We start from the raw sequence: 26,004 nt of genomic DNA, 5'->3' as shown, positions 1-26,004 counted from the left end.
CTGGCTCGCTAGCCTGGAGGTCGGGTGTTCGATCCCTGCATTGGCCGAGAAAGTTCATCCAGATTTTCCGGCGTGGTTCCCCCTTGTCAGTGATGCAGGACGGAGGGCCTGACCAGGACAGCTGTCTAGTAGTTCAGATGGGACGAAATACCGAGGTCCCGTGTACACGGTTGGAATTCGATATAAGAGTAGGTCGTGGTGCCGCTGTCCGGGCAAAATTTCACTCATAGCACACTGTGTGGCTAGAACACATAATTAGTACAATTAGTGCTGAAAAATAAGACCTTAAATACAATTTATCTCAAGATCAGTACTCCTAATTTAAAACTAATGTTTCATTGGCAGAGTTGGGTGGCCGAATGGATGCCTCATAAGGTCTGTCATTGAGTCAAGTGGCGTGGTTTTGATTCCCCACTTGTACGTGACAAGGGGTGGGTCGCCTGTTGAACCTCGTGTACACAGGACCTCGGTTTTTTGTACCATCCAAACGACTAGGCAGCTGTCCTTGTCAGGCCTTCCGTTCTGCACTACTTTCACGGAGAAATCACATCGGATATCCCGAGGAACTTTCTCGGCCGTCACCGGGACCGAACGAGGGACCTTCAGACTTGCCAACCAGCGTGTTAAGCACAGAGCTACCGCGACTGCCTGTTTTTCTGTTTCACGTCGTTATCATTTTGGTGATATCTTTGTTCTGATTACATGCATATAATTGTAACCATCATTTATGCGGTGTTCAAGTGTCAAGACGCAAGTGGTGAATCAATCAGAGAAAAATACATTCGAGTTAATGCATGTACGTAATAATGTGGCTCAGTGTTTGCTGGCTCACTACTAAACAGGAGATCCGTAGCCCCACTGTTCGGGCAAAATTCCCCATACCTGTCTTCATTAGCTCGGTTGGCGTAAAAAAGTAGGACTTTAAACCCCATTTCATGCCATTTCACATAATAGTGCATTTGTAAGTGTACAATATGCTTCATTAGTTCGTGTACAATGCAAAGAATGTATTCTGTTTCTTTATACTTTTACGATATACAATAGGTTCTACTTGAAAGCACTTCTAAACTTGTTTTCGTCTCCTATTTTATTATTATAAAATATACTCTAAATATTTCTAACAGGTCACACGTTAATACGTTTTTTCTATCCAACTATCTAAATTTAGCAAGTAAATGCCAACAACCAATAAACGAAGGAAGCTTGCATTTGATTGACCTGTCTTCGTGTGAAATACTCCTACACCGACCAATCGCTGGTAAGAATAAAGGTTATGGTTTCTGACGTCACAATAATTCTTCCATATATGGCGAAAAGGTTGAGCAAGAGAAGATAAACACGCACTATGACTTGTTATTCATTGAATAGTCGGAATTCTGACAGGCATAACATTCCTGATAAACATACGCGTAATCGTAAAAAGCTATAAATTAGACCGAACAAGATGAGTCGAACTAGAACAGCTGATAATTCAAACCGAGCCGTATGGAGAAGCAATAAGCTCGTGTGTGTATAGTGAGTTAGCTATTTGACTTCTAACCGTTGATAGTAGTATTACGTTAAGGTTGTACACAACTTACGTTGTCAGTGTTATATCTTTTACAAAGATATCAACTTTTAAACTAAATTTCATTCCAATTTGTATATAAAGGAACATTATTCAACATGTATACGGTGATGTCACTGGGACTTATTTCACACGCTTTAATATTGCTCATCGTAAGTATTCTTATTTTATTTTATTGAATTTTAAAACGAATATTATCTCTCGACGACTGTCATATTTCTTATTGACAACAATCTAACACAGTCATCGCACACTGTAGTTTTTAAGTCTGGGCGAATGGGTTATTCTTTGCTCATTATTCGAAGAAGACAAGTAGCAGTAGATAGTGGTTGATACGAAACCTTTTGAGAGAGAGAGAGAGAGAGGGGGGAGAGAGAGGGTGAGAGAGAGAGAGAGAAGGGTCGACGCATATGAGGTAATTTCGGGACTAACATATGGATCAATTTTATTTAAATAATTCGCCAGCGCGTAGGGGTCTTTGACAGTGGAAACCAAAGGACCCAGAGAAAACCCACGAGGTTGGACAGGCGACCCTACTCCTTGTCACGTACAAGCGGGGATTGGAAATCATGCCACATGACTCAATGACAGACCTTGTTATCAAACACGCACGCGTTAACCATTCGACACAATAGTTTAATTGTAGTATCATTCATTAATTAAGCGTATTACAATTTGTATAATATGGAAAATTTGCGTTCCATTTGCTTTTTCACAAGTCTCTTTGAACGTCGGACATTGGTTATTTTTTCATCTATACATAAACAAAGACAATTTAAAAAAACTTATTTCGGGAGATATTCTGGTGGCAGCATTCTGTCTCTGACTGCAGAAAAGTAGGACGGTAACCCTATTTCGTTTCATTCTATTTTAAAACGGTTTCTAGCGTTAGCGTATTTGAAACAAACTATTCCTCGCCACGTGGTAGAACGTGTACTAGTATTCAGACTATGTTTACTATAATTGAGAATATACAGGGCAGATTACAATGCCAAGTTCTGTGGTAACTATTTATAGGGGTGTCAGGCCCTTACATAGATGGGGAGGGGACACTTCTTGGGGGCGGCAAATTATCGAAGTGCATACCAGAAATTTTCAAAGGGGGTCCCTTTCAATATTTATGGACTAGACTCATTGGCGGCTGATATAGCAAAGCACCGGCCTTCGCTTCCCCTAAACCTGTGTAAACCAGTTCATATTTCAGCATATAGAATTATGATTTTCCAAAATATATTATAGAGTTTTTCGATCAAATGGAGGTTTCAAGTGGAAATAAACATAAAAAAAATTACATATCAGTTGATTTAATAAATAGTTATTTAGATAAAGTGTTAAAAGCATAAAATAAATTGTATTTTAAAAGTTCTTTAATCATAAAAAGTCAATTGAGAGCAGACACTGAACAAATCAGTCACAGTATGCACGAGATGGGGTGAGGGGGCGTAACTGAAACTTTTGCCCTGGGGCGCCACATAGGCTTGTGAGGGCCCTGTCTAATTGCGAATATCGTTAAACACATAACTTTAAAAGTGACGGCAATTACAATGATACATTTGATACTGTTTTCTCTTCCTTGTTCCAAGTTATGCTATCGTAGGCTACAGTGATAAACAAGCTCATGTACAGTAGTATGATTGGTATGTCTTTATATAGGTTTCATGTGTAATACATATATACATACTCATGTATACAATAGTTATGTTTTCCTTTTTATGGCTCATGACTTTCTATGAATAGATGTACTTAACACTTTTTACTAGGTTCATAATATTAATATTTAATAGGACGATAGCGATAATTTCAAGGTAGAAAAATTATCGTGATTATTTATAAATTGTTTGGGATGACGTGTGCAAAAATTTGTTCGAATGATTCACGTGAATACAACACGAATAGATAAAACTTGCCTAGATTTATCTGATTTACGATTTTAAACAGGATGAGACAAAGTTTACAACATCTGGTTTAATTGCATAGCATGGTATGGTATGAATAGGGGTATATTTCTTATTCTTCTTTGTTTCTGTTCGGTTGTTCTGACTGGCGACGCTGGGTTTTGTGAACCAATACAGGATGCACATGGCCTATCTGCTTATCTCGAATCCCTTGTGTCGGAGCTTACGAAAGCCATAAATTACAATTTGATATTTTCAATACAGGCTACAATTGCATATAATGGGTGTTAGTCATAGGGGCTTTTTATTATTTTTTATGATAAATTTGTCATTATGTGGGAGATTTACAGCTGATAATAACCTGAGCCTTGTTTAAATCGTCTTGTTTCCGGCATGTTGGAGTGAATCAGGAGATAAACATTTCCTACATGTATTTATAATTCAGAGGTTCTTCATTGGTGATTAAATCACGGTTTATCTGATTAATAACAAAACTGAAATCAGGCAATAGTTTTAGGGTGATAGGTCAAACAATCGGTAACTATTCAACAGTTAGATTTTGGTACTTATTTCTAACTGGTTATAATATAACCAGTCAGAAATGGTTTTAATGGCAACTTCTCCGGAAGTCCAACCTAATACCCCCGTCAGACTTGGGTGGCGTCCTTACTGCGACGCTACGGCGACGGAAAATGGTCGCACAGCGCGTCAAGATCGCCATAAGCGTGGTAAAAGCGTGGTGGAAACGCCAGATATGGTGCGATGGTCTCCATGATCGTGAATGATCCCCGAGTCACGGCGTTTGTTTTAAGCGAACAGAACAGAACCCAACTAGACACCGTATAGTTCTAGCACAACGGAGTAAAAATTACAACAACATATATTGCACAGATATTATTACTGCTTAGTACTAATATTGTTAGCAATAACAAGCATTACATGAGTAGAAGAGAATCCTGCTAGATTACAATAACGTACATTGCACAGATATTACTACTGCTTGGTATTGTTAGCACTAACAAGCATTACACGAGTAGAAGAGAACTCTTCTAGATACCGTATAGTTCAAGCACAACGGAGTAGAGATTACAATAACATATATTGCTCAGATATTATTACTGCTTAGCACTATTATTGTTAGCGCTAACATGCATTACATGAAGATTTTAAGTTCTTTAGGTTTTTATAAAAACACAACTTTGTATCTTCACATAGCTTCAAAGTACAACAATACCCATGGGAAAAGAATGCTTAACACCAATTCAAGGTATTTACGCTGATTTCAATGAAGCCTATTTATCTTTCGTAGGTAATTGCACAGGTATGCGTGAAATTGCATACCTGAGCTAATTCATTTATATATACACAAGGAACGCCTCGACGACTTGACACTACGCAACGTTAACACCGTTGTCATTTCAAAATACCTCATATTTCGAATTAATTCAATACCTCAAATTGTTGAACCATTTTTTCCGCTTCTGTGAATAGTGAAGACTTGTGAAGTGAAGTATATAATATATAAACCCACCTCGTCCTTGTAAACACTATTTATTATGCAAGAATAATTATAATTTTGTATAATGTGATATTATTAGACGATAAAGATATCCTTGAGATAAATTAACAAAGAAGTGACTTAGGTGGCTTATTAGACCGTATTGTCGAAAGAGAGAGAGAGAGAGAGAGAGAGAGATTGCGCAAACTTTTATACTTTTCTTGAACATGCGATTGTCAAGGGATTGTGCCCTGTCCGAAACTGCACACATTCCTTTTCTGACAAGAGAGAAAGAGAGAGAGAGAGAGCGTGCGTTTCCACATACTTTTCTTGAAAATGCGATTGTCAAGGAATCGTGTCCTGTCAGAAACGGCACACATTCCTTTTCTGACGACGAGAAAGCGCGAAAGAGAGGGGATGCGGTGGGGGGGTAGAGGGGGTAACAAGGTCTAACACATGGTACTCAATAGAAAATAATCGTCTAGTTATAAGTCGTAAAATATATCTAGTCTAGAGAGAGAGAGAGAAGGGGTGCGGGGTAGAGGGGTAACGTAACCTCGACACAAACAAGTTCTAACACATGGTACTCGATAGAAAATAATCGTCTAGTTACAAGTCGTAAAATATATCTAGTCTAGATCCCACTCCGAAATCACCCTTTTGATTATTATGTATGAAAAAAAACCGTGATCATTAAGGGTAATTTATCATTGACAGTAGTATTGTATTGTTAGAGTAACTCTATATGTTATAGTAGCTATAAATTCAGGTATTTAACACCTTTATTGAAGTGTGTTACATACCAACATCTCTAATAGCTTGTTAACACCTTTATACAATATTAAATTTATATGTTAGGTCTCCGTTTACAGTTTCATACCCAGATATAATAATACAAATGTACAACGATTCCCCAAACAAACGATAGGTAATATCAGGTGTTCTAGAAATCAGCATGCATATCCTGCCCCCTGAACGACACTCGTCATTACCAGTAGATAAATAGTGGTAATGTTAAAGCATCGATTTCAGAGTTCTACTTTAGGTAACCCGGGGTCATCAGCAGAGCTTAAAGATACATTATGGGAGATTCGAGAACGAGTTGGCAGTTCTCACTATAATAGTTAAAAACTAGATAACGTAAAGGCAATTTGCTGAAAATTTCATTCAAATTGACCCACTATGAACCGAAAACTAAGCTAATGAAATTTCTGCCTAGCCTCGGTCATCATTACTAAAGTCAGTACGATAAACAGCATAGTCTCGATTATCTATTTAATCGTTTAATCGAGAAGGAAAGTTATGCAGTAAATCGGCTCACAATCCACTTAAGATCGCAGGCTAGCGATGCCATCTAGAAATGATTATGGTCTGGATAAGTTAATTAATGTCTAATTAATAATTTAGATAACATTTCAGGCCTAAAGAAAGACCTGCAATAGATAGATTTAGCTCTTGCATAATGTATGTTTAAATGGTGATGCGGAAAAATCATAAATCAGAACCGATGTAGCAGTTTAATTCAGTTTCCAGTCTGGCATGACATCCTAGTTATGCATCTATCTGGTTCCACATTTCACTAGTACTTGTTGTTGATTCATATAGTATTTGTTACTCAATTCTCTTTGGCCTACTGTATTGCATATTATGTAGCCATTCATTTTACTTATAAAAATGTCCAGGTCTAGATCTTTTACTTTGTAACTAACACAGAATGGTACCAAACCAGATCAGGTACCGATCCAAAGCGCTGACAAACATAAAAGCGGTTGCTTAATTACAAAAGTTAAAAATCCTTCTATGCATCCCTTTTGTGGTCTGAATCCATATGTTGTTCTTTTTTTGTATACTCAACATTTGCCTAATGTCCTTGTATCAGCTATCTGTTAATCTCCGCCGACTCTTCTGACATGGGTTGTTATGGGAGTAGGATGTGTTATTTGGATTTATTGAATACGTGTCAGAAAATTCACTAAAGACTTAATATAGATTTATAACATCCCGCTACGTAATACTGCAAAATGACAGGCTCGTGTTATCGTAAATGACAGCAACGAGATACCTAGCGACCAACTAGCGACATTTTATTAAGTAGGTGAAACGAAATAGCGCCTTTGAATTTTTTTTACCGAATCGTCTACTTGAATAGATTTAGTTATTACATGAAATGTGCACGCGTGGGAAAGATTGTCTAATGAATTGTAAATATCTCCACTAAGCCGACAGCTGTTAACTAGCAGTATATTTAAACCCTGTTTTCTGACATGACAAATGTTTTTTCAGTACTTATATATTTAACCAATGGCTTACCGTGTTTAGAACAGATTCCGCGACTAATTTACACAAAAATACCAGCATGATTAGTTTGATTGAATTAAAAGCATGAATGACTACACCCCCAATTGTTTACACGAGTTGCATCCGCTCACCGCATCGCTGTCTTAATGGTTATGTATACATGAATGCTATACGTTAGGTCTAATTGCTTCTCCCTGTATGATCGTTTAAAACATCACCCTTGAAATGAATGTTTTTTATACTAGAGACTATATCTTTAATCGACAATTGAATTAGACTTTATGGTGTGCATTAATCCTAGCAGTGGTTAAATCAAAAACCCGGCAACCGATATCCCCTCCCTCCTTATATCACAGACACCTTTGCATCATATAATCTTCAGATCGCAGTAGAAACGTCTTAATCTCCTGTTCCAACCGAGCTGATGAAGACGGGAGATCAAAATAGACTTGGTACTCGTTAGCCCATTTAGTCTACTACAGGACAATTATTCGTGTGGGGGGGGGGGGGGAGGGGGTTTAAATAAACCAGTCACAGGGGGTGTCTACCAAAACATCTCCGTCTGCCATTTAGCACGATAGAAAGCAAATTATGATTATGTCATGAAAGAGGTTTTTTTGTATTCCAGATATCTGTGGTCCTGACAGAAGGTTCGTCCCTGTTACCGAGCTACGCCAAGAAAGAGTTATGGCCATATTATCAGATAAAATGTGATTTGAAATGTATGTATGGATACAAGACGGATATGGAAGGTCAATATTTCTGCAAATGTTACGACCCGTGTGAGGTAAGCATCGCTCATTTCATAATTATGTTCAACACCATATTTATTCTCCTGTGAAAGGAAAATCGTTGTTGACCGTTATAAATATTCGAAAATATTACAAATTCGTTGCATTGAAATGAATGGTTTTCGTTTGTATCAACCACTGCACAGGATCCTCATACATTGAAAAGTGGACTATGTTCGCTGTCAACCGTTTCGAATATTCGAAAATACTACAAATTGGTTGCATTAAAATCAAATGTATTAATTTGTATCAACCGCTGCCCAATACCCAGTCCCATACATTTGAAAAGCGGAGTATGTATCCGTTTATTTTCTTACGACATACTCAAAATGAGCAGAAAATTACCATTTTTAGCATATTAAATAAATAAATGAACCAAATCAAAACAAACTGGAAACAATGACCATTCGACATACGATGACCTTTTAATTTGTTTTCCTACAATTGACCTTAACGATGTTTAACACTTGTTTACAGCCAATTTGTAAAGTGGTTTGTGGATAATTGGTCTATTAAGGTCGTATTATAGGTTAACTGTCAAATATGGTCTCTAAACTTTCAACTGGATTCACGTTTCAATCGTTCCACTTGAATCCCGTGTGTATATTGTTGATATCTCAGTAGTTAATATATCATATGATATTTCTATACAAGTAGATGACCGCCCACAATATATCTATTAGATACTATAAGCCATGTTTAACGATGTGTGTCATATACGGCTTTATGTACAAAGGCCCATATATCACTTACGTATCATCTTTAAAAAGAAATGAAGTTTAATGTCTCATAAACAATTCCATGATCACGGACATGTCGACCATGTCGGCCGTTCGTTCGTTCCTGGAGTTTTACGTCCACTTCCACCACGGGTGATATCGTAGACAAGCATGGAATTTAATTGTCATGAGGTTTTGTACGGATGGGCCTCGGATTTTCGCTCCGCCTTGAGGACTAGGCAACACTTTACTTGCTAGTTCCACATAAAAAAACAACAACAAAAGACAAACCCACGGGCAGGTCTCATAGCATAAGCCTACATAGACGTTGCAAACAATTAACAACAAACATGAAACCAAAAGAAAATATGGTGAAATGGGGTTTGACGTCCCACTGTCCTGCATCTGGGCTAATGAAGACGGGCAGTGTATATATAAGGGAATTTCGCCCGGCATACGCCATGAAGTGCGCTATGGGGACACTGCCCGGACAACGGAATTTTAACTGCCAGGGTTATTTTACGTGATGGCCAGCGAATATGGTCCTCTGTGTTTCGCCCCATCCTACGAAACTAAAAGAAAAAACCAGAATCGTTAACATCGTGAGTTGTATTGCCAGTGATTACATAGGGTTCATTTGTAAACAGAAACCTGTGTTTGGCAGATGTTGAAACAAATTATCCCACACTTACAACACAGAGCCTAGATGAACGACTTCCTCTTCACCATATTATCAAAAGATAAAACTACCAAATTAGAGTTGATAGTTTTACTACTCAAGGAGCTCGCATTTCGTATCATCTTTTTCTTATAAAAACGAAATAACAGAACAACAAAGTTTTAGTACTTGATAACAAGGATAGAAACTGGCACAAAATACCATCTTTGATGGAAAACACACAATATATGTACTTCATAGCCTGGTTCTTGTAGACTGGCATATAGTAGAATACTAATTAAACCGCTCATTTCGCTCTCTCAGACAATTTGATGGGTTCCTTCAACTGTTTTCGTTTCTATGTATAGATAATAGTAGCCAAGAAAAGCACTGACTAATAGACAATTGAGATTGATGGCGGCTCAGTGAGACAGAGGGGGAGATGTGTAGTATATGTTATGAATGAACTGCGTATCGTCTCGGGTTTCATCCCAGAATCGTGCTTCTGATAGTAGTCGTTCCTGAGATTCTTACGTTATGATCAGTAACAACCGATATGGGAAACGTGCAAATTCTTGCAAAACATCACTGGTTTGATTACCGCTTATCACAGAATTCTAGATCTTGTATGTCGCTCCGCGATTGTGCGAATATTTTATAAGGTAATTCTTCCCGGGTTTTACTTCTTGTTTTTAAGAGCTGAGGTTATGACACACCAGAGATAACCTTATTCAGTAGGTCTGTGTCCTTGAACATTATGGATTTCCCATCTTGCAAGACATCAGTCGTTGAATTACTGCTTTTTATAGAAAATTCTATATCCTGTATCTCTCTCCGCGATTATGCAAAGGTAAGGTAATTCTTCTCGGGCTTTCCTTCTTGTTGTTTTTAAGAGTTGAAGTTATGACGCCCTAGCAAAAACCTTGAATAGGTGTGTGTCCTTGCACAATATGAATTACCCAGCTGCACTTGTTATGTACTTTTTATAAATCCGGTTTTACATGCATCAAAGAAAGCAAGGTATAATTACCTTACGCATTTACATCAGTATGTCGAAATTAATTATGTAGTCTACATCCATTTAAACTTATCAGATATCAACACATTTTCTACAAGCTAGAATACGTAAGTGTAGATTGAAACACTGCAACTTATTCTCCGCGGTTTTAAACCTTTTTTTAGTCAATAAAATTATGTTTTCATGTCATATTATATGTTTTAGCACTACGCGTTGAGATTGTTTTTTTGATGTAATGCGTATAATAAGAAATACATATTATTATTAAAATGACATGAAATCCAATGGGGTTTAGCGTCCTACTTTTCGGCACTGATTGGACTGATGAACACGGGCGTACGCCATACCGCATGCTTCGAGGGGATACTTTTGCGAGCAGAGCGGTGTTACGGCCTACTCTTATTTCGAATTCCAACTGTCAAGAGATCTTTTACGTCCACGTCAATGTGTACACGGGGCATCAGTTTTTGTCCCATTCGAACGACTAGACAATGTCATTACCCGGCACCACTGAACAAAAAAACCCAACGAAGCAAGGCCCTGGGGAGAAGTAAAAAGGTCGTACTAATTATTGGATAAAATATAGTAGAAACAGTTGGCTTGACGAACGTTCACCCAGATTGTTCAGTACATATAAGTCGGACAACTGTGTCTTAATTCGGTAACCAAAATAACCCTCATAAATTAATTTCAGTAACTTTGATAATGGGATGACAAATAACTTTAGGGGATAATAAAGAGTCCTATTTTACTTTAAATCATTTGGGACAAAAGCGGGTAACGTTTCTAGAGGATTAAATAGGGTTTAACGTCCTATTTTTCTGCCCCAGCCGAGATAAATGAAGACGGGCAGTGTCCTATGAGGGATATTTTGCCCGGACAGGGCTACGGTCTAATCTCATTTCGAATTCTAAGTGACAGTGTTTCTTTTATGTACACACAAATGTGTATACGGGACATCGAATTTTCGTTCCATCGAATTTTCGTCCCATCGAACCTCGGACCTCCTGGTTAGTTAGCTAGCGCCTTAATCACCGGAGGATCACGTGGCAAAGTGGGTAAGACGCTGGTTCGCTAGCCTGGAGGTAGGGTGTTCGATCCCTGCATTGGCCGAGAAAGTTCATCCAGATTTTCCGGCGTGGTTCCCCCTTGTCAGTGATGCAGGACGGGGGGACTGACAAGGACGGCTGTCTAGTCGTTCGGATGGGACGAAAAACCGATATCCCGTGTACACATTGGCGTGCACGTAAAAGATCCCTTGACAGTTGAAATTCGATATAAGAGTAGGCCGTAGTGCCGCTGTCCGGGCAAAATTTCCCTCATAGCACACTGTATGGCGTATGCCCGTCTTCATTAGCCCAGTTTGGAGCAGAACAGTAGGACGTTAAACCCCATTTCATTTAATTTCATTTCCTTAATCACTGAGACACCGCGGATTCCGAGGATGAAATGAAATGGGTGTTTCTGTAACACAGATAAGGAGAAACAATGCTGGAAAATTTCAGGGAACTTTCTCGGCCAATAATATGATCGGTGACTCCTGTTTCTGGATGATAGAAAGAAGTTGCAGCGACTCAATGATACACATTAAGATTCAATTTCTGTAGCTCTTTCATTGCTGTAAAATAACGAGTTCACGTTTGATGAAATGCTGTTTTGAAATGTAAGCAACACATTCCACATGTCTTAAAATAATTCAAATATAAAAGAGGCGTAATTTGTTTCCAGTAAACAGACATACAATAGGTGTATGGTTTCTATTTACAAAAAACATACCATAACACGAATAACCCACGTTACACGGCAATCGCTTCCTTTCGTTTATTTGTGGTACCATTTTAAAAGAAACAGAGTGTCCTTCGCATATTTTGAGTCTTTGACGTCACAGAATTCCAACAGTTCCTGTAACACACATGGTTCGAATAGAGTTCTCCCCTACAGTGCCGCAGGTGTATGATGTTATATAATTTGAAATTCAAATCTCTTCTCGTCTCCAGTCAACAATTTTACTGTTTTGATTACCTTAAATTTAATTATTTAGGGGAGGATGTAAGAGGGCTAATTTATAATAAAAAATTAAACTGGGCCAATTTAAGACGTAATTGCTCTCAGCCATTCTTCAGCTGGTCTATCTAATGCTGTTGAAGAATTATATGCGTCAAAATAAATGCTGACAGTTGATAGTCCAGCAATCTTTTCTTAAGCCGGTAAGTGTGATACTCAATTGAACCAATCAAAATTTAAAATGGGTAGCAAATTTGCTATATGAGATTTAGCAATTTGGGGCTATAGATGTAGGACAGATAAGGGGAACAACTCTAGTCAAAATAAATTTAGCCTATACGAGTATCATGAATCCAAGTTCTTATGAAACTTTCTGCAAGTGATAAGAAATCTTTATTGAAAGATTGATGTCAATATCTGATATTCTGCGAAATCAATACGCGTTTTTCGCATTTTATTACTGTTGTACAAGATGAAATTGGAGTTATCTTTAAGTTGTTTCTTAAACGCTAAAGCTATATTTTTAGCAGTAAATTACTTTCGCCATAGTATTTATCCCCAAGTAAATACATTGTTTACTGCGAGATAACGCTAGTAGGTGGGAGTAGATAAATACGAACGTCCTTGATATAACTATGTTAACTGCGTAAATGGAGCCAGTGGTATTGTTAAAGAAACCGTTATTATATGTGTTCGGTGTTGGTATTTTGACCATGAACTAGTTGTACAGAACACCACCCATACCCTATTTACTGAGAACGCATACTGCAATGCTAAATTTGGCACACATACAAGACCAGTAACACCCATTTCAATTATATGCCTTTAATTCGACCAATACGTTTAGTGCATTTTTTTCTGAACTACTTCTCCATTGACAAAAATACTCAACTAATAGGAACTAACTGGTTAGGGATATAAAAACATTGTGCCGCAAAAGTCCTATTTGTGATTGACACGCCCTACACTCTGCTATACTCGTTCTGGGGTACGGGACAGTGTGAGCCACGGTGGGGCGGTGTGTATGCCGCTGGGTTCGACACGGGTGTTGACCTAGAAAGTTTATCGAAAATATCCAGTCACGATTTCTGCTTGCCAATGGTGCACGACGAAGGATCTGGTACTAAAAAGCTCCAAGTCGTCTTGCAAAAACGTTTTAAAACGTTTTATTCTTTTGGAAGCTGATACAACCAACGTGACAAGTAATAGGATCGCCTGACTAACATCGTGGGTTTTACGTCTCTTGGTCTCTTGTTTCCCCTCACAGCTAAACAAACGTCCACTGTTTTAGCCATGTTCGATGTTAAAGAGTATTTGAATATCTGGGGCAAACTAACCAAATGATAAAACTGTTTGTACCAGAACACAAGGTCACTACTTTTTTAATGCGTAAACAATGTCAATGAGATGAATAGGAGAATCTGTAAATGAATCACGAGAAAGATACGGGTAGGAAAATCGTGTGAAAGGATGGGTGTTGGTCCGTTTTGAACTCGGCTTAGTCAGGAGGACTTACGTTTCACATTCGTCTAATCTGGATGCATCATTACGCCAACTGAGTACAAGTTTTCCCAACAAACATATAAAGTAATATGCCACGGGAAAATCGTGAAAGGATGGGTGATGGTCCGTTTTGAACTCGGCTTAGTCAGGAGGACTTACATTTCACATTCGTCTAATCTGGATGCATCATTACGCCAACTGCGTACATTTTTTCCCAACAAACATCTAAAGTAATATGCCACGGTAGAAGGTGTCGGTTCTATCTAGTGAAGCAAATATCAACCATTGTTTTTTATATACAAAGTTTCAACGATTGTAAATTATGCTTTGTTTCTGGAATACGCTTTACTGATAACCTTTTATAGGGTCAGCTTTGTTAACATACAATAGAACAATACAATGGATTGGGTATGGAAAGACCGCCTCAAAAGAGAATTGATCCCCAAACCGTAAATAATATTAAATATTTTAGATTAATATATATCCATTGATTTATTTCGACAGAAAGGTATAGAGGAACACCTTATTCCGAAGGGTATAGAAACATTTCTGCCCGGGTGTCTGAATTCGTCCTGAATGCGTGTGAACACTTAAGCTCTTCCTTTAAAAACTGTGGCGAAAATCGGGCAGAATCTCTCGTAATCAAAACACCCGTCCCCAGATACATTTGGTCAGTTACGCCTGTTAATGCAGTGTTCACTCTTATGTTGTGAACTATGTGTACTTTTAACGCAACTCGCAGATTGGTGTTCAATTGACCCATGAATAAATCTCTTTAATTTATCGACATCAGATATAAGTATACTAAATTCTATCACGTTGATATTGTTCTTATAACGATACCGACAATAGGCGTGTTAGTATTGATGGCTAATTGCCTGACCTTTCAATCAGAACAAACAAAAACAATGAGAAGCCAGGAATTTTGCCCAAGGGTGTGTTTAAGCATACATCCTTACTATCTATCACAATATTTATACAAGACAGAGGATCCCCATGACGAGATCATCAACAAGATCTAGGAAGACTTCGTTTCCTTTAGACGCAATTCCATTGTCGTACAGACTTAAACTAACCAAGGCCAAAGCGGGTCGTGTTCGCTTCGACACCAGTTCCTCGTCCTATCAGATTGATGAAGATGCGTCGAGGCAAGGAAATGAGTAGAACTAACAACCTTTCAATGTTGAACAGCTGTGATGTTGACATTCCAGACCAAACGGCCTCCTTGGTCGCTACTTACCCCACTCTTACCGAATGAAAACAAGAATTAGCCGCTGTTGGGGGTAGTCGAGTGCCATGATATTTGGCATAGAAACTTTACAAATAAATAACATTCCGAACATAATATGCCTATATACCTATTCTCACGTTGAAGATTTAATGTCAAGTTTTTTTTCTACGAAACCCCCTCGTGTACGCTTCAAGATAAAAGTTCAAAAGAAAATGGCGGATGTTAGAGATTGGAATTTTAAACACACGTGATGATCCTCTTGACTCAATTGTTCTGAGGTGATCATAGATCATCATGATATCTATTCAAATATACATCTTCAATTAGATAGGTGCATATACAGCAGTTATCCAGTGTTTATTTAAACAGCTTTGTTTATTTACAATACCTTGGGATGTATGACTCTACTTCTTGATTGAAAGTGGTGCGCCGAGAGTGCTTAGCAGAATTCAGTATTGATGTCTTTACAGCCTTTACCCATTTCGATTATACATTTGAATTCATTGCTTCCTGTTTAAAAAATATATATATATATATATATATATATATATATATTATGGATATATAACCATCCATTTGCCGAACGTTTTCATTAGGCCGGCTGGAACAGAAAAGTAGGAGCGAGAAATGGGTTTTAGCGACCACTCTACAGCAACTAGGTTCTTTGGGACTAACATTTGGTTCAAATTTATTGCGAGTAGGGGTCTTTAGAAAAGTAGGACGTTATACCTCATTTCATTTGTAGCCATCGATAGAAAAATATGTTCAAAATGTCGGGAGAATTTGATATAAATGGGATTTTGATTAGAATATATTATGATCCAATTATTCACGAAGGAAGATATCCTGCTTGCATGTTGAATAATTATGAAAAACAGGAAAACACAACCCGGAATAGTAACGCTATACTACTTTATTCTTGGAAACAGTTCTCGGAAGATCCTGATAGTCAATACTTCCTAACATCTATTAATAAAATAATCTGATAGGAAAATGATAATACCCATACTGATGCGTAGTTTCTTCTTAACGATGAATTTAATTCCTCATTTTGGGTGGGGGGGCTTGTATGGATTATTGTCTTATGATTTGGATGGGACGAAAAACCGGGGTGGGTGCCGGCAAGAAACAGCGTCTAATGTTTTGGGTGGGTCGAAAAACAGACGTCCAGTGTAAGGGTTGACCTGCACGTAAAAGAGCCCTTGCTAGTTGAATTCGAATTAAGAGTCGGTCGCTGTCCGGGCAAAATTACCCCCATAGCCTACCGCATAGTTTATTATACCGGTTGGTGCATAATCCCATTTCATTTCAAATGATGATAACAAGATGTTCGCATTCCACCTCGCTTCCTGTTGTCTGTTGATTTGTGTTTTGTTGGGGTTAGTTATTCTATTTTATGGTATATAATTGGGGTCAAAGGGCTAAATATCGTGTTGTAATATTATCAGAATAATTGAAAAATTTCTTCCAAGTTGGGGTTCCGCCATTCATGAATACTGTAAATGTCATGGCTACCATTAATGTCAATTGCATACCTCTGGATAAATATATTACAATGAGTGATACATGGGGATCACACAGATTGTGTAAATTGCAAGAATGACTAATACAGCTATCCAATTTTATGGAGCTAAAAAAAACAAAACAAGATAAATAGTTAATTATTTTTTGTGTGGTAATTTATTCGCAAATGTTAACAACATCCTTTGTTTTTCGTGGTTTCAAGTTTAGTCAGTCGTTCTCACTTATTATCCAGTAAAATGGAGAGGTGTCGTGCCAAAATAATCTTGATTGACATATATGTGGTAATGATTGTGAATTATCCTATTCTGCAGCTGGCCTTGATAAAGTAATATTTTCATAAGAGTATGGCAGTCGATGGTTACTGTCCCGGTGCTATATATATCATGTCTTTGAATAGATGAAAGCAACCAAATATTTGGCAAATTGGGCTCTGGTAACGATTTACACTAGTCTAACTGTCAATGCCGAAAATATAAAGAGCCAAACTATTGGCCTAGTCTGGAAGATACAAATAAATGAAATGAAATGAAATGAAAACGGTTTAACGCCCTACCGTTCTGCTCCGACAAGGCAAATGAGAACGGGCATACGCCATTAAGAGTACTATGAGGGAAATTTTGCCCAGGCAGCGGCACTATGGTCTACTCTTATATCGAATTCCAACTGCCAAGGGATCATTTACGTGCACGCCACCTTGGTTTTTCGTCCCATTCGAACGACTAGACAACTGTACTTGTAATCGCCAAAAAGCATCATTATTTAGTAAATAGGGTTTCAAGAAGGGTTTCCATTTCTCGTCTTCTTTGAACTAGAATCAACCGTGCATGTCTGCAACTTGATGAAACTCGCTGGAAACAACGACAATCAAGACGTTGTCGTATATTTGAAGATAAAGATCCCAATTTGTTAAGTTGATAGCCAATATTTATGTTATTCTATATTATATTTTTCAGAATATCTATTGTCATAGTAGTAGTAAATGTGTTGTTGATGTCCCTAAACGAACAGATTGTGATTGGTCGTCGTGTAAAGCAAAGGCCTTTTGTCAAGGTAAGTGACAGGTTTTAACGCCCTACTGTTCTGTGCCGACTGGTCTAATGAAGACGGACATACGCCATACACTTTATACTTGATAATTTACAGTTCACTACAAAAGAGTAGTGAACTGACAAGGTGGACCACACCAGAAAATTCCGATGAACTTTCTCGGCCAACACCCAGATCCAACATGGGGCCTCCAGGTTACCGAGCCAACGTCTTACCCACCGAGTCACTGCGGCTCCTTTATTAATACGTCTCTAACTTTTATCATGACGTCGGCTTAACTGAATTGGATATCTTCAATTTAGCATTTAGACGCAAAAACGCCACGCAAGATGACATATATCACATTATTAGCTGATAAATAATAAACTTGTACTCTTCGCCCTACCTCCGTTACCCATTTAACACGCCTCGCAAATACTGCAATTTAAAAGCATGCTGTGATTGTTAATGAAAATATGTTATCTCTTAATTACAACTGTTCATATCTTAGACTAGTTGCCCATTTACCAACAATAAACACTACGAGATAATATCTGATACAATAATACGCTACTTAATATCCGAGTTTTGTAGTCAATTTATCAATTTTATTGCTAAATCAGTGAGTACACATTTTTTGTGGTGTTTGTGTAGGCGTACGTTACAAATATAATCAATTATATCTATAAATGATCGCCACTCGACCCTTTAATAATATTTATTAGAGTTTAGTGTATCGAACATGTTAGTCAATATTGGATAAGTTATTCTAGAACGATTGGATTGTACGTGTGTATGTGTGGCAGGGATCGATGTTGCGCCTGTGTCTCTTTATGTTCCTTGCTGACGGCGTGGTCTATTCTGGTATAAGTGGACAGAGCGTAGACAAATAAGAATTGAATATTTATCATCTATCATTGATTCGTTCTGTAAATAACTCCAGGAATTTCTAAAATTAGCTACAAGAGGATGTCGATGTTAATTTCTTTAGACTTGGTATGACGTTAAGCTTTTTTTAATGGGTTACATTAGCTGTCGAGAGATCCGTGAACCGGAAACTCTTTTCAAGTTTGCCTTTTCTTGTATATAATATATGCTAGCGCCGAAAGGCTATTACCCTAAAGTTGTGTTATATTTTATTATTCCCAAATAGATCATGTTTACGGCTAAATTATTGCCGAATCGGTTATTATGGCTCTAAGCTAGACAGTTCAATTTAGATTCGTACATAATTGATTGTTAATATACGGACATGGTGATGTTTAATCCTTACGATTAGGAAATGTAAATTTAAAAGCATACACCAAAATATTGTTCTGAGTATGCAAAATGAAATGAAATAAAATGGGGTTTAACGTCCTACTGTTCTACTCTGAACTGGACTAATGAAGACGGACATACGCCATACAGTGTGCTATGAGGGAAATTTTGCCCGGACAGCGGCACTACGGTCTACTCTTATATGGAATTCCAACTGTCAAGGCATCTTTTACGTGCAGAACCCCGTCCTGCATCACTGACAAGGGGGAACCACGCCGGAAAATCTGGATGAACTTTCTCAGCCAATGCAGGAATTGAACACCCGATCTCTAGACTAGCGAGCCAGCGTTTTACCCACTTAGCCACCGTGACCCCCTTAACACTATCTTAACACTATTATCCTCATTGTCTATTATATATTTGTCCTGTTACATTTTCGTATACCATATACAGGGTGGGGTTTGTGTGAGTGGCCGAATGATCTAGGGCGTGCGCTTTAGATCATACATTCTGTCAAGTGACGTGGTTTCGAATCCCTGCGTGTATGTGACAAGGAGTGGGTTTCAACTAAAGACCCTACGTGCAAGCGCATTATTGAAATAGAATGCACTCATGACCTAATGGGGCTTAAACATCCCCTCTCTCTCTCTCTCTCTCTCTCACTCTCTCCCTCTCTCCCTCATGACACCATTCATTACTCAACATCTAAATAGGGGCAGTAGTTTAGATTTCTTTATTGGGGTCAGGCTATTAAAGTCATTTATTAAGTCGTATTGTGTGGGTGTCTGAGGATAACAGAAACTTAGGTCAGTTATCTGATGTTTAAGAGTACTATCTAATAGGTGTAGACAAATAATGAAGGTCGGCTAGTCCACAAGTACCGTTAATAAATTCCATTAAAGATAAACACTAAGTATAAATGTATTGGTTTACTTCATAATCTTGATGCTTGGATATCCCTTAGCCAGATCTTGACCAAGTTATGGACACGTGTGTTTAATAACAATTGGTGGATCTGTAGCTATTGTGTCTTATTGAAAATTAGTATAGGCAAAATAGGATGTGGTGGGGGGGGCTTGAGAAATTGGGTGGTATTAAACCGGTTGACTGAATGCATTCGTCCATTGGTCGTAGCCAGTGTTCAAATCATCCGTGCGAGGACCACTAAAGCAGTGTTACAAAATTGTGAATTCCCCAAATAAAGCCTACAACATACAATGTCATGTGTAAAATACAACATAACTGGGGCAATGATTTTGACGTGGATTTCAAAGAAATTTCTATTGCTAAATCCGAATTCATCCCGGCAAGCTTTTCTGCAAAAGAAAACAATAATTAAACAGTTCGTAGAAATAACTGGCCATAAAACCATTTCGGTGAATCATGATAACATCTGGCTTCTTTTGGTAAAATTAAACGGAACAACCATTGTGGATGCAAATTGAATAACTTGATAAAGCGACTGACTTTCTTATCTCCGAATGAAGTTAGTCATACGTTGAAATGTCCTTATATAATATAACGATTTAGATTAAAAGGTATGCTTTATCGTTTTAAAAAACTGATTTAGAGTCTAAAATAAAGCAATAAGAGATAACACAGCGGGGTAGAGGAATGTTGTATATTATTATAGCCACAGAGAAAAACAAACATTAAGTGCATATAATTATGATAATAAGGGTCGCGGTAGTTATGGTTTATTATGAAGCTTCTGTTTTAAAAGACTTTTCTCATTTAAATGTTAAGTGATAAATACATTCCTGGTCATAAATCAGAAGTATTTTGAAAGATGTCAGATAGGCTTTCGGGCTAAAAAGTAGGAAAAAATGAGATGTACTATAATTTTGGTACTACTGTTAGCAGTTTTGAATGACGTTAATTCAGGAACTCCCGGGAGTAAAGAATTCCACAGCATGCCTACTTTTAACCACTTGATTGATAAAACGGCTATTTTTATCTTTAATATTAGAGACAGGATAAGAAGTAATGACTTATCTGTCAAAGAAATAATAATGACATTTGGATAGATAGTTACATTTTTTGAGAAATGGATATAAAGTTACAAGTAAAGTCTAACCAAAACAAGTAGGGATGGCAGTAATCATTCCGAGACATGCGAATGTGTACGCGAGATCCTGGTGTTTCGTCCTATACGAACGACTAGACACTGCCCCTGCCAGTCCCATTGAGGGGGTGGGGGGCACGCCTTATTCAGAGACATTACACCTATATAGCAACAGTTTCAATTGACATATCATATCTACAACATGTATTTGTCTACAAGTTTTTAACGCTAGCTACACGGTTATATGATAGAGAGAGAGAGAGAGTGAGAGAGAGGGTTAACGTCCACTCAACACAAACTAGGTCATTTCGGGACTAACACATGGTTTAATTTCATTCAATAATTCGCTTGCGCGTAGGGGTCTTTAGCACTGGGAAGAAACCGGAGGACCCGGAGAAAACCCACGAGGTTGGTCAGGCGACCCTACTCCTTGTCCCGTACAACCGGGGAATCGAATGACAGACCTTATGATACAGCGCGCACATGCTAACCATTCGGCCATCCACCACCCCCACCCCATCAACACCCCAACGGTTATATTAAAATAATTATTTTGATCTGTTACCATAAATTCAATTATAATATTTTCTTCCGAATTGTTATTCCAGAAACGAAAACCAAGCCCAAAAAGAAAAACAGAAAAAAGTATTTATGGCATTTAGACAATACACCGCAGAGGGATGATGGGAGTGTTACGTCATCTGAGAAGGGCCGCGGCGTTTGCCACATGCCTCTTGAAGAAGAAGCTAAAAAATGTAAAAAACTAAGGAAGCGATGGTATTTTGACCCGATTTCCGGACAATGCCGGAAATTTCGTGGATGCCGTACAGGTGGTAACAATTTTGGGCGGAAAAAACGCTGCAAGAGGAAATGCCTTAGTAAAACCAAATTAGCAAAACGTAAGGGTGGGTATTAATTTACGGTTACCGTAAGAATAAACGACCATGTAATATTTTAACTTGGTTTAAGACGCGTGTGGTCTATTTCCAATTTGCTTCAAATTGTTTTCTATAATAGCCCTTTTAAAGGAAACGCCACTCTAATGGAACATTTTGACTGGTCATGGCTAAAGTGGCAATATAGTCATAATCGTACGAAACTATCAAAACAGGAACCCTGTGACAAAGTACAGTAGCTCTGTTTAATAATGACATTTACATTTTAATGTGCCGACTTTAGGTTGTCTAAATCAAGGAAACTTGGAGCTATTAACATTTAAACGTCTGAAGTTCATTTTGTTATTCCCGTCCTCAGTTTCATTGTTGACATTTAACATGCTCGTTTTGCAGGATAAAAAACAGCTTAGTTCTATTGTATACCAATTTCTATTCTAATAACGCAGTCGTTCGTCGACCTGAACTTATAGCAATTAAAGGTCGAATGTTCAATTGAGAGCAACAAAAATAATAAAAATTTCTAGCAAATATTCCTGATCGTAAAATATATGAATGTTAATTATTTTCTTTACAGGTCAGTCCAGAGGTCGGAAATTAAGAAGATTTATAAAGTGAGCACAACGTCATTGATAGTGTGGTGTTACCATAGAAACTATAACGCTTCTGCTTGTGCGCGGAAAAAGAACTGTCTCCATATAATATAAGGCGTCTCTGCAAATAGGGCTTTCGTGTCCATGTTAATGCAGACTCTAAAGGGCATAAAACCGGGGTTCACTTACCATGGCCACCGAGCTTTTAAAAACTCTCAACTTTTTCCCCGACATTTGCGTTACTAGATTCTGAGCAAAGACTGTTGAAAATAAAACATAAACCATATACCGTGACGAGGCAAAGACAAATTCGACGAAGCGCCATCTTGGCGTGATGATCTCAATGACTTTCGTGTAAAGTATTTTGTATATAGAGCAATGCAAGAAGTGATGACGTTATTGTTATGTGTGTAGAGGTGCTTTTAAATGGTGTAATGCGACCGGAAGTGAGTTGAGATATGACTCTTAGATATGAAGGTAGATATTCTATCTAGCATAAAACAATGTGTACATAGCTTTATTTATTGCAGACAATATGACGTAAGCGTGACGGTTTACAACAAATCATATTAAAGATACATTATGTAAGATTTAGATAAACAGTTGCTGGTTCTTTCTATTTAACAGTTTAAAAACAGATAATGCAAAATGAATATATTGAAAATTTCATTCAAATGACTTCATTCTGAGCGAAGTTATCTCTGTTTGTGCACTGATTATTTATTATCTTAACCGACTGGTATATTCGAGACTTATTCTCGAGTCTCCATTTTTAAATTAAATTATTAAATGGCCGAACCGTTCTAATGTACTTAAAACCGGAGTCATCCGATGGCCTAGAGAGTTGATTATGGTCTTGCCATGTTAATAAATGTCTAATTAATAAATTATATAACATTTAAGGCCCAAAGAAAGACCTGCAATAGACAAATTAAATTTGACTCTTGAATAATATATCTTTAAATAAAGAATTTATTGTGATAGTGAAAATTCTGTAACCAATTTAAAATCTCGTCGCCTGTTCACTTTCTGAAATCCTTTATGAAACGTTTGTTGTAATTATATTTGAAAAAAACCATAGATTATTCATCTCTTCTATTGTGTAAATAGCTGGAACTTTAGGTCTACGTCACCACTTCTGTTGCACATATTATATAGAATATGAGCATAAAAGTATTTCACATAAAAATGTATGTTGAAGAAAATAATGTTATGGTATCGTAATGGCATTGTGTAAATAAACATTGTATAAAATTGTCATATTTAAAAGGGCATGAATGTGTACCCAATCTCATCTTCTAATAATATTGCATAATATAAATGATATATCAATATATCTTTTTTTATAAAATTATGAAATCTTTTCAGAGATCCATTAGCTTTTATAATATTTGCTCTGGTGAAATGACTTAAAATCGATTGTTCGTAAAATCTGTTTAGTAGCATGTACCAAATTTGAACTCTGATCGAGGTATCATTATTTGAGTTTTAAATTTACGAGCTAATCGCTCTTATTGCCTGACAAAACGATTTAATGTTCACTTTAGATTTTATCATCCCACCGTCACCCCCGTCGTCCCATGAGCATCAACTCCTGTCTAATATTTTAATACAAGACTAATGATAGTATCTCAAGTAACTATAAATCAAAACAGAATAACAGTAGGGTCGCCTGTCCAACTTCGTGGGTTTTCTCCGGGTCCTCCGGTTTCCTCCCACTGCTAAAGACCCCTGCGCGCAAGCGAATTATTGAAATAAAATTGAACCATGTGTTAGTCCCGAAATGACCTAGTTTGTGTCGAGTGGACGTTACCCCTCTCTCTCTCTCTCTCTCTCTCTCTCTCTCTCTCTCTCTCTCGTTAGTTAACCAACTAAAATGTTACACCTTTTCAACTATCCAAATGTTTTTATAATAGTTAATTATATCATTCTAGAAAGCATATTGACCTTTCACTTTCAAGTTTTCATTTCCGTTTTAGAACCATTAGTCAAGGGAACAGGCACTATCATCCCTACTCAATTTAGGAGTTCTAAGTGGTGTCTTTAGGCTGATGCAATTCATGTTATTATATAAATAGTTTAAAAATATAAACCGGGTGTGGTCTCTGCACATACTCTTGAATTCTATAATCATTACCCCTTAAAGCTGAACTCCGATTACAAAACTACAGAAATAATTAAATTAAAAAAATTTAACACCCTAAAAATCGCCATACTTGTTTTCAAGCTGTAAAACAATCATGGCGATTTTACGGCGTACAAAAACAGACGCAGACCACGCCCACATCCAGTGCATACCTTATCAACCACACTGTCCACATCCGGTTAGCAATTTAATTATTCCTGTAGTTTTGTAATCGGAGTTCAGCTTTAAATGAGGTCGCATTGAAAATGGCAATATTATGAGGTTTGTGTAAATGGAACAGTGCAACACAAACTTCCTGTTTATGCTAGCTTCCCACGGTAGTGCGATGCGTTACAATAGGATTGTTCACGATCTGGTACGTTCAGATACGTTCGGATACGTTTCAATACGATCAACGCGATTGCTACGACTGACCGCAATATATGATAAGACCTGATAGGATCACCACGATTAGTCCACGATTAGTCCACGATTAAAACCACGATTTCAATCGTAGCACGAATCTTGATAGTGGGAACCTGGCATAAGAAAACAAATATTTGTCTTTCCATTGGCCGCATTCTTTGTCTTTATTAATGGTGATCGCACAAGTCAGTTATTAAAGCAGAAGGTTTCAGTCTCAATCTGTTTGGACACATATTGTGTTAGGAAATCGGGTACGTTTAGCGTATCCAAGTGAGTTTTTGGCTATGAAAAGATTTGTTTCGAAGCATAATTTATTACAATCTGATTAAAATACAGAACTATATTTTGTTTCGTTTTTTTTATACTTTCGATGGCCTACACTACATGATGATCGGACCGGTTGTAGCAATAGGTCGCGTCAGAGGTAATACGAGCGGCTTATGACCCTATGACGTCAGACATTTGATTAACCAATCCGCATTGATGTCACTAGTGGATTACCCACAGTTCCGTGCAAAACACGCCTAAAGCTCGCCGTAACAGACCGTTTCATTGGTAATCTCTCACAAAATTCAGAACACGTCAATGATAACAACTCTTCCAGATCCTAGAGTAGTAAAGACAAGTAAAACGAAATTTTGAACTTTGAAAACGAAACGAAATAGGATCTGTGTTTTATTCAGATTGAATTTATTATGATTTATGCAATGTGTATCCTTAACAACAGATGGATCCTAGCCAATTGACTGATTCGTCCAATAGGTCTGTTTAACATTGTTTGTTAGTTCATCATCTCGTATATAGTCATAATAATCACTGGAATATTATAGTGAGATTCTTGTTTCATTTTATTTATTTGCATTTATTTTTGTATTGTTATTGTGAGTAAGAAATACATGCTTTAAAACAA

The 26,004-nt window shown here is 37.5% G+C and overlaps 1 long non-coding RNA gene across 2 annotated transcripts; it reads left to right on the top strand.

Moving 5' to 3' along the window:
* The first annotated feature begins 1,339 nt into the window (after positions 1 to 1,339).
* Positions 1,340 to 26,004, top strand: LOC126820466 (uncharacterized). Of its 2 annotated transcripts, none has more exons than XR_007679962.2 (5): positions 1,340 to 1,719; positions 7,887 to 8,045; positions 17,660 to 17,756; positions 21,666 to 21,956; positions 22,528 to 26,004. It is a non-coding gene; the product is annotated as an uncharacterized LOC126820466 (long non-coding RNA). The 2 variants fall into 2 exon arrangements; XR_007679961.2 differs by having other exon boundaries at positions 21,666 to 21,962.

Source organism: Patella vulgata, chromosome 5, assembly GCF_932274485.2.
Source record: "Patella vulgata chromosome 5, xgPatVulg1.2, whole genome shotgun sequence".
In the NCBI taxonomy this organism is placed as follows: domain Eukaryota; kingdom Metazoa; phylum Mollusca; class Gastropoda; family Patellidae; genus Patella; species Patella vulgata.
The sequence above is the reverse complement of the archived record's forward strand: the minus strand, read 5'-3'. Positions and strand labels throughout refer to the sequence as shown.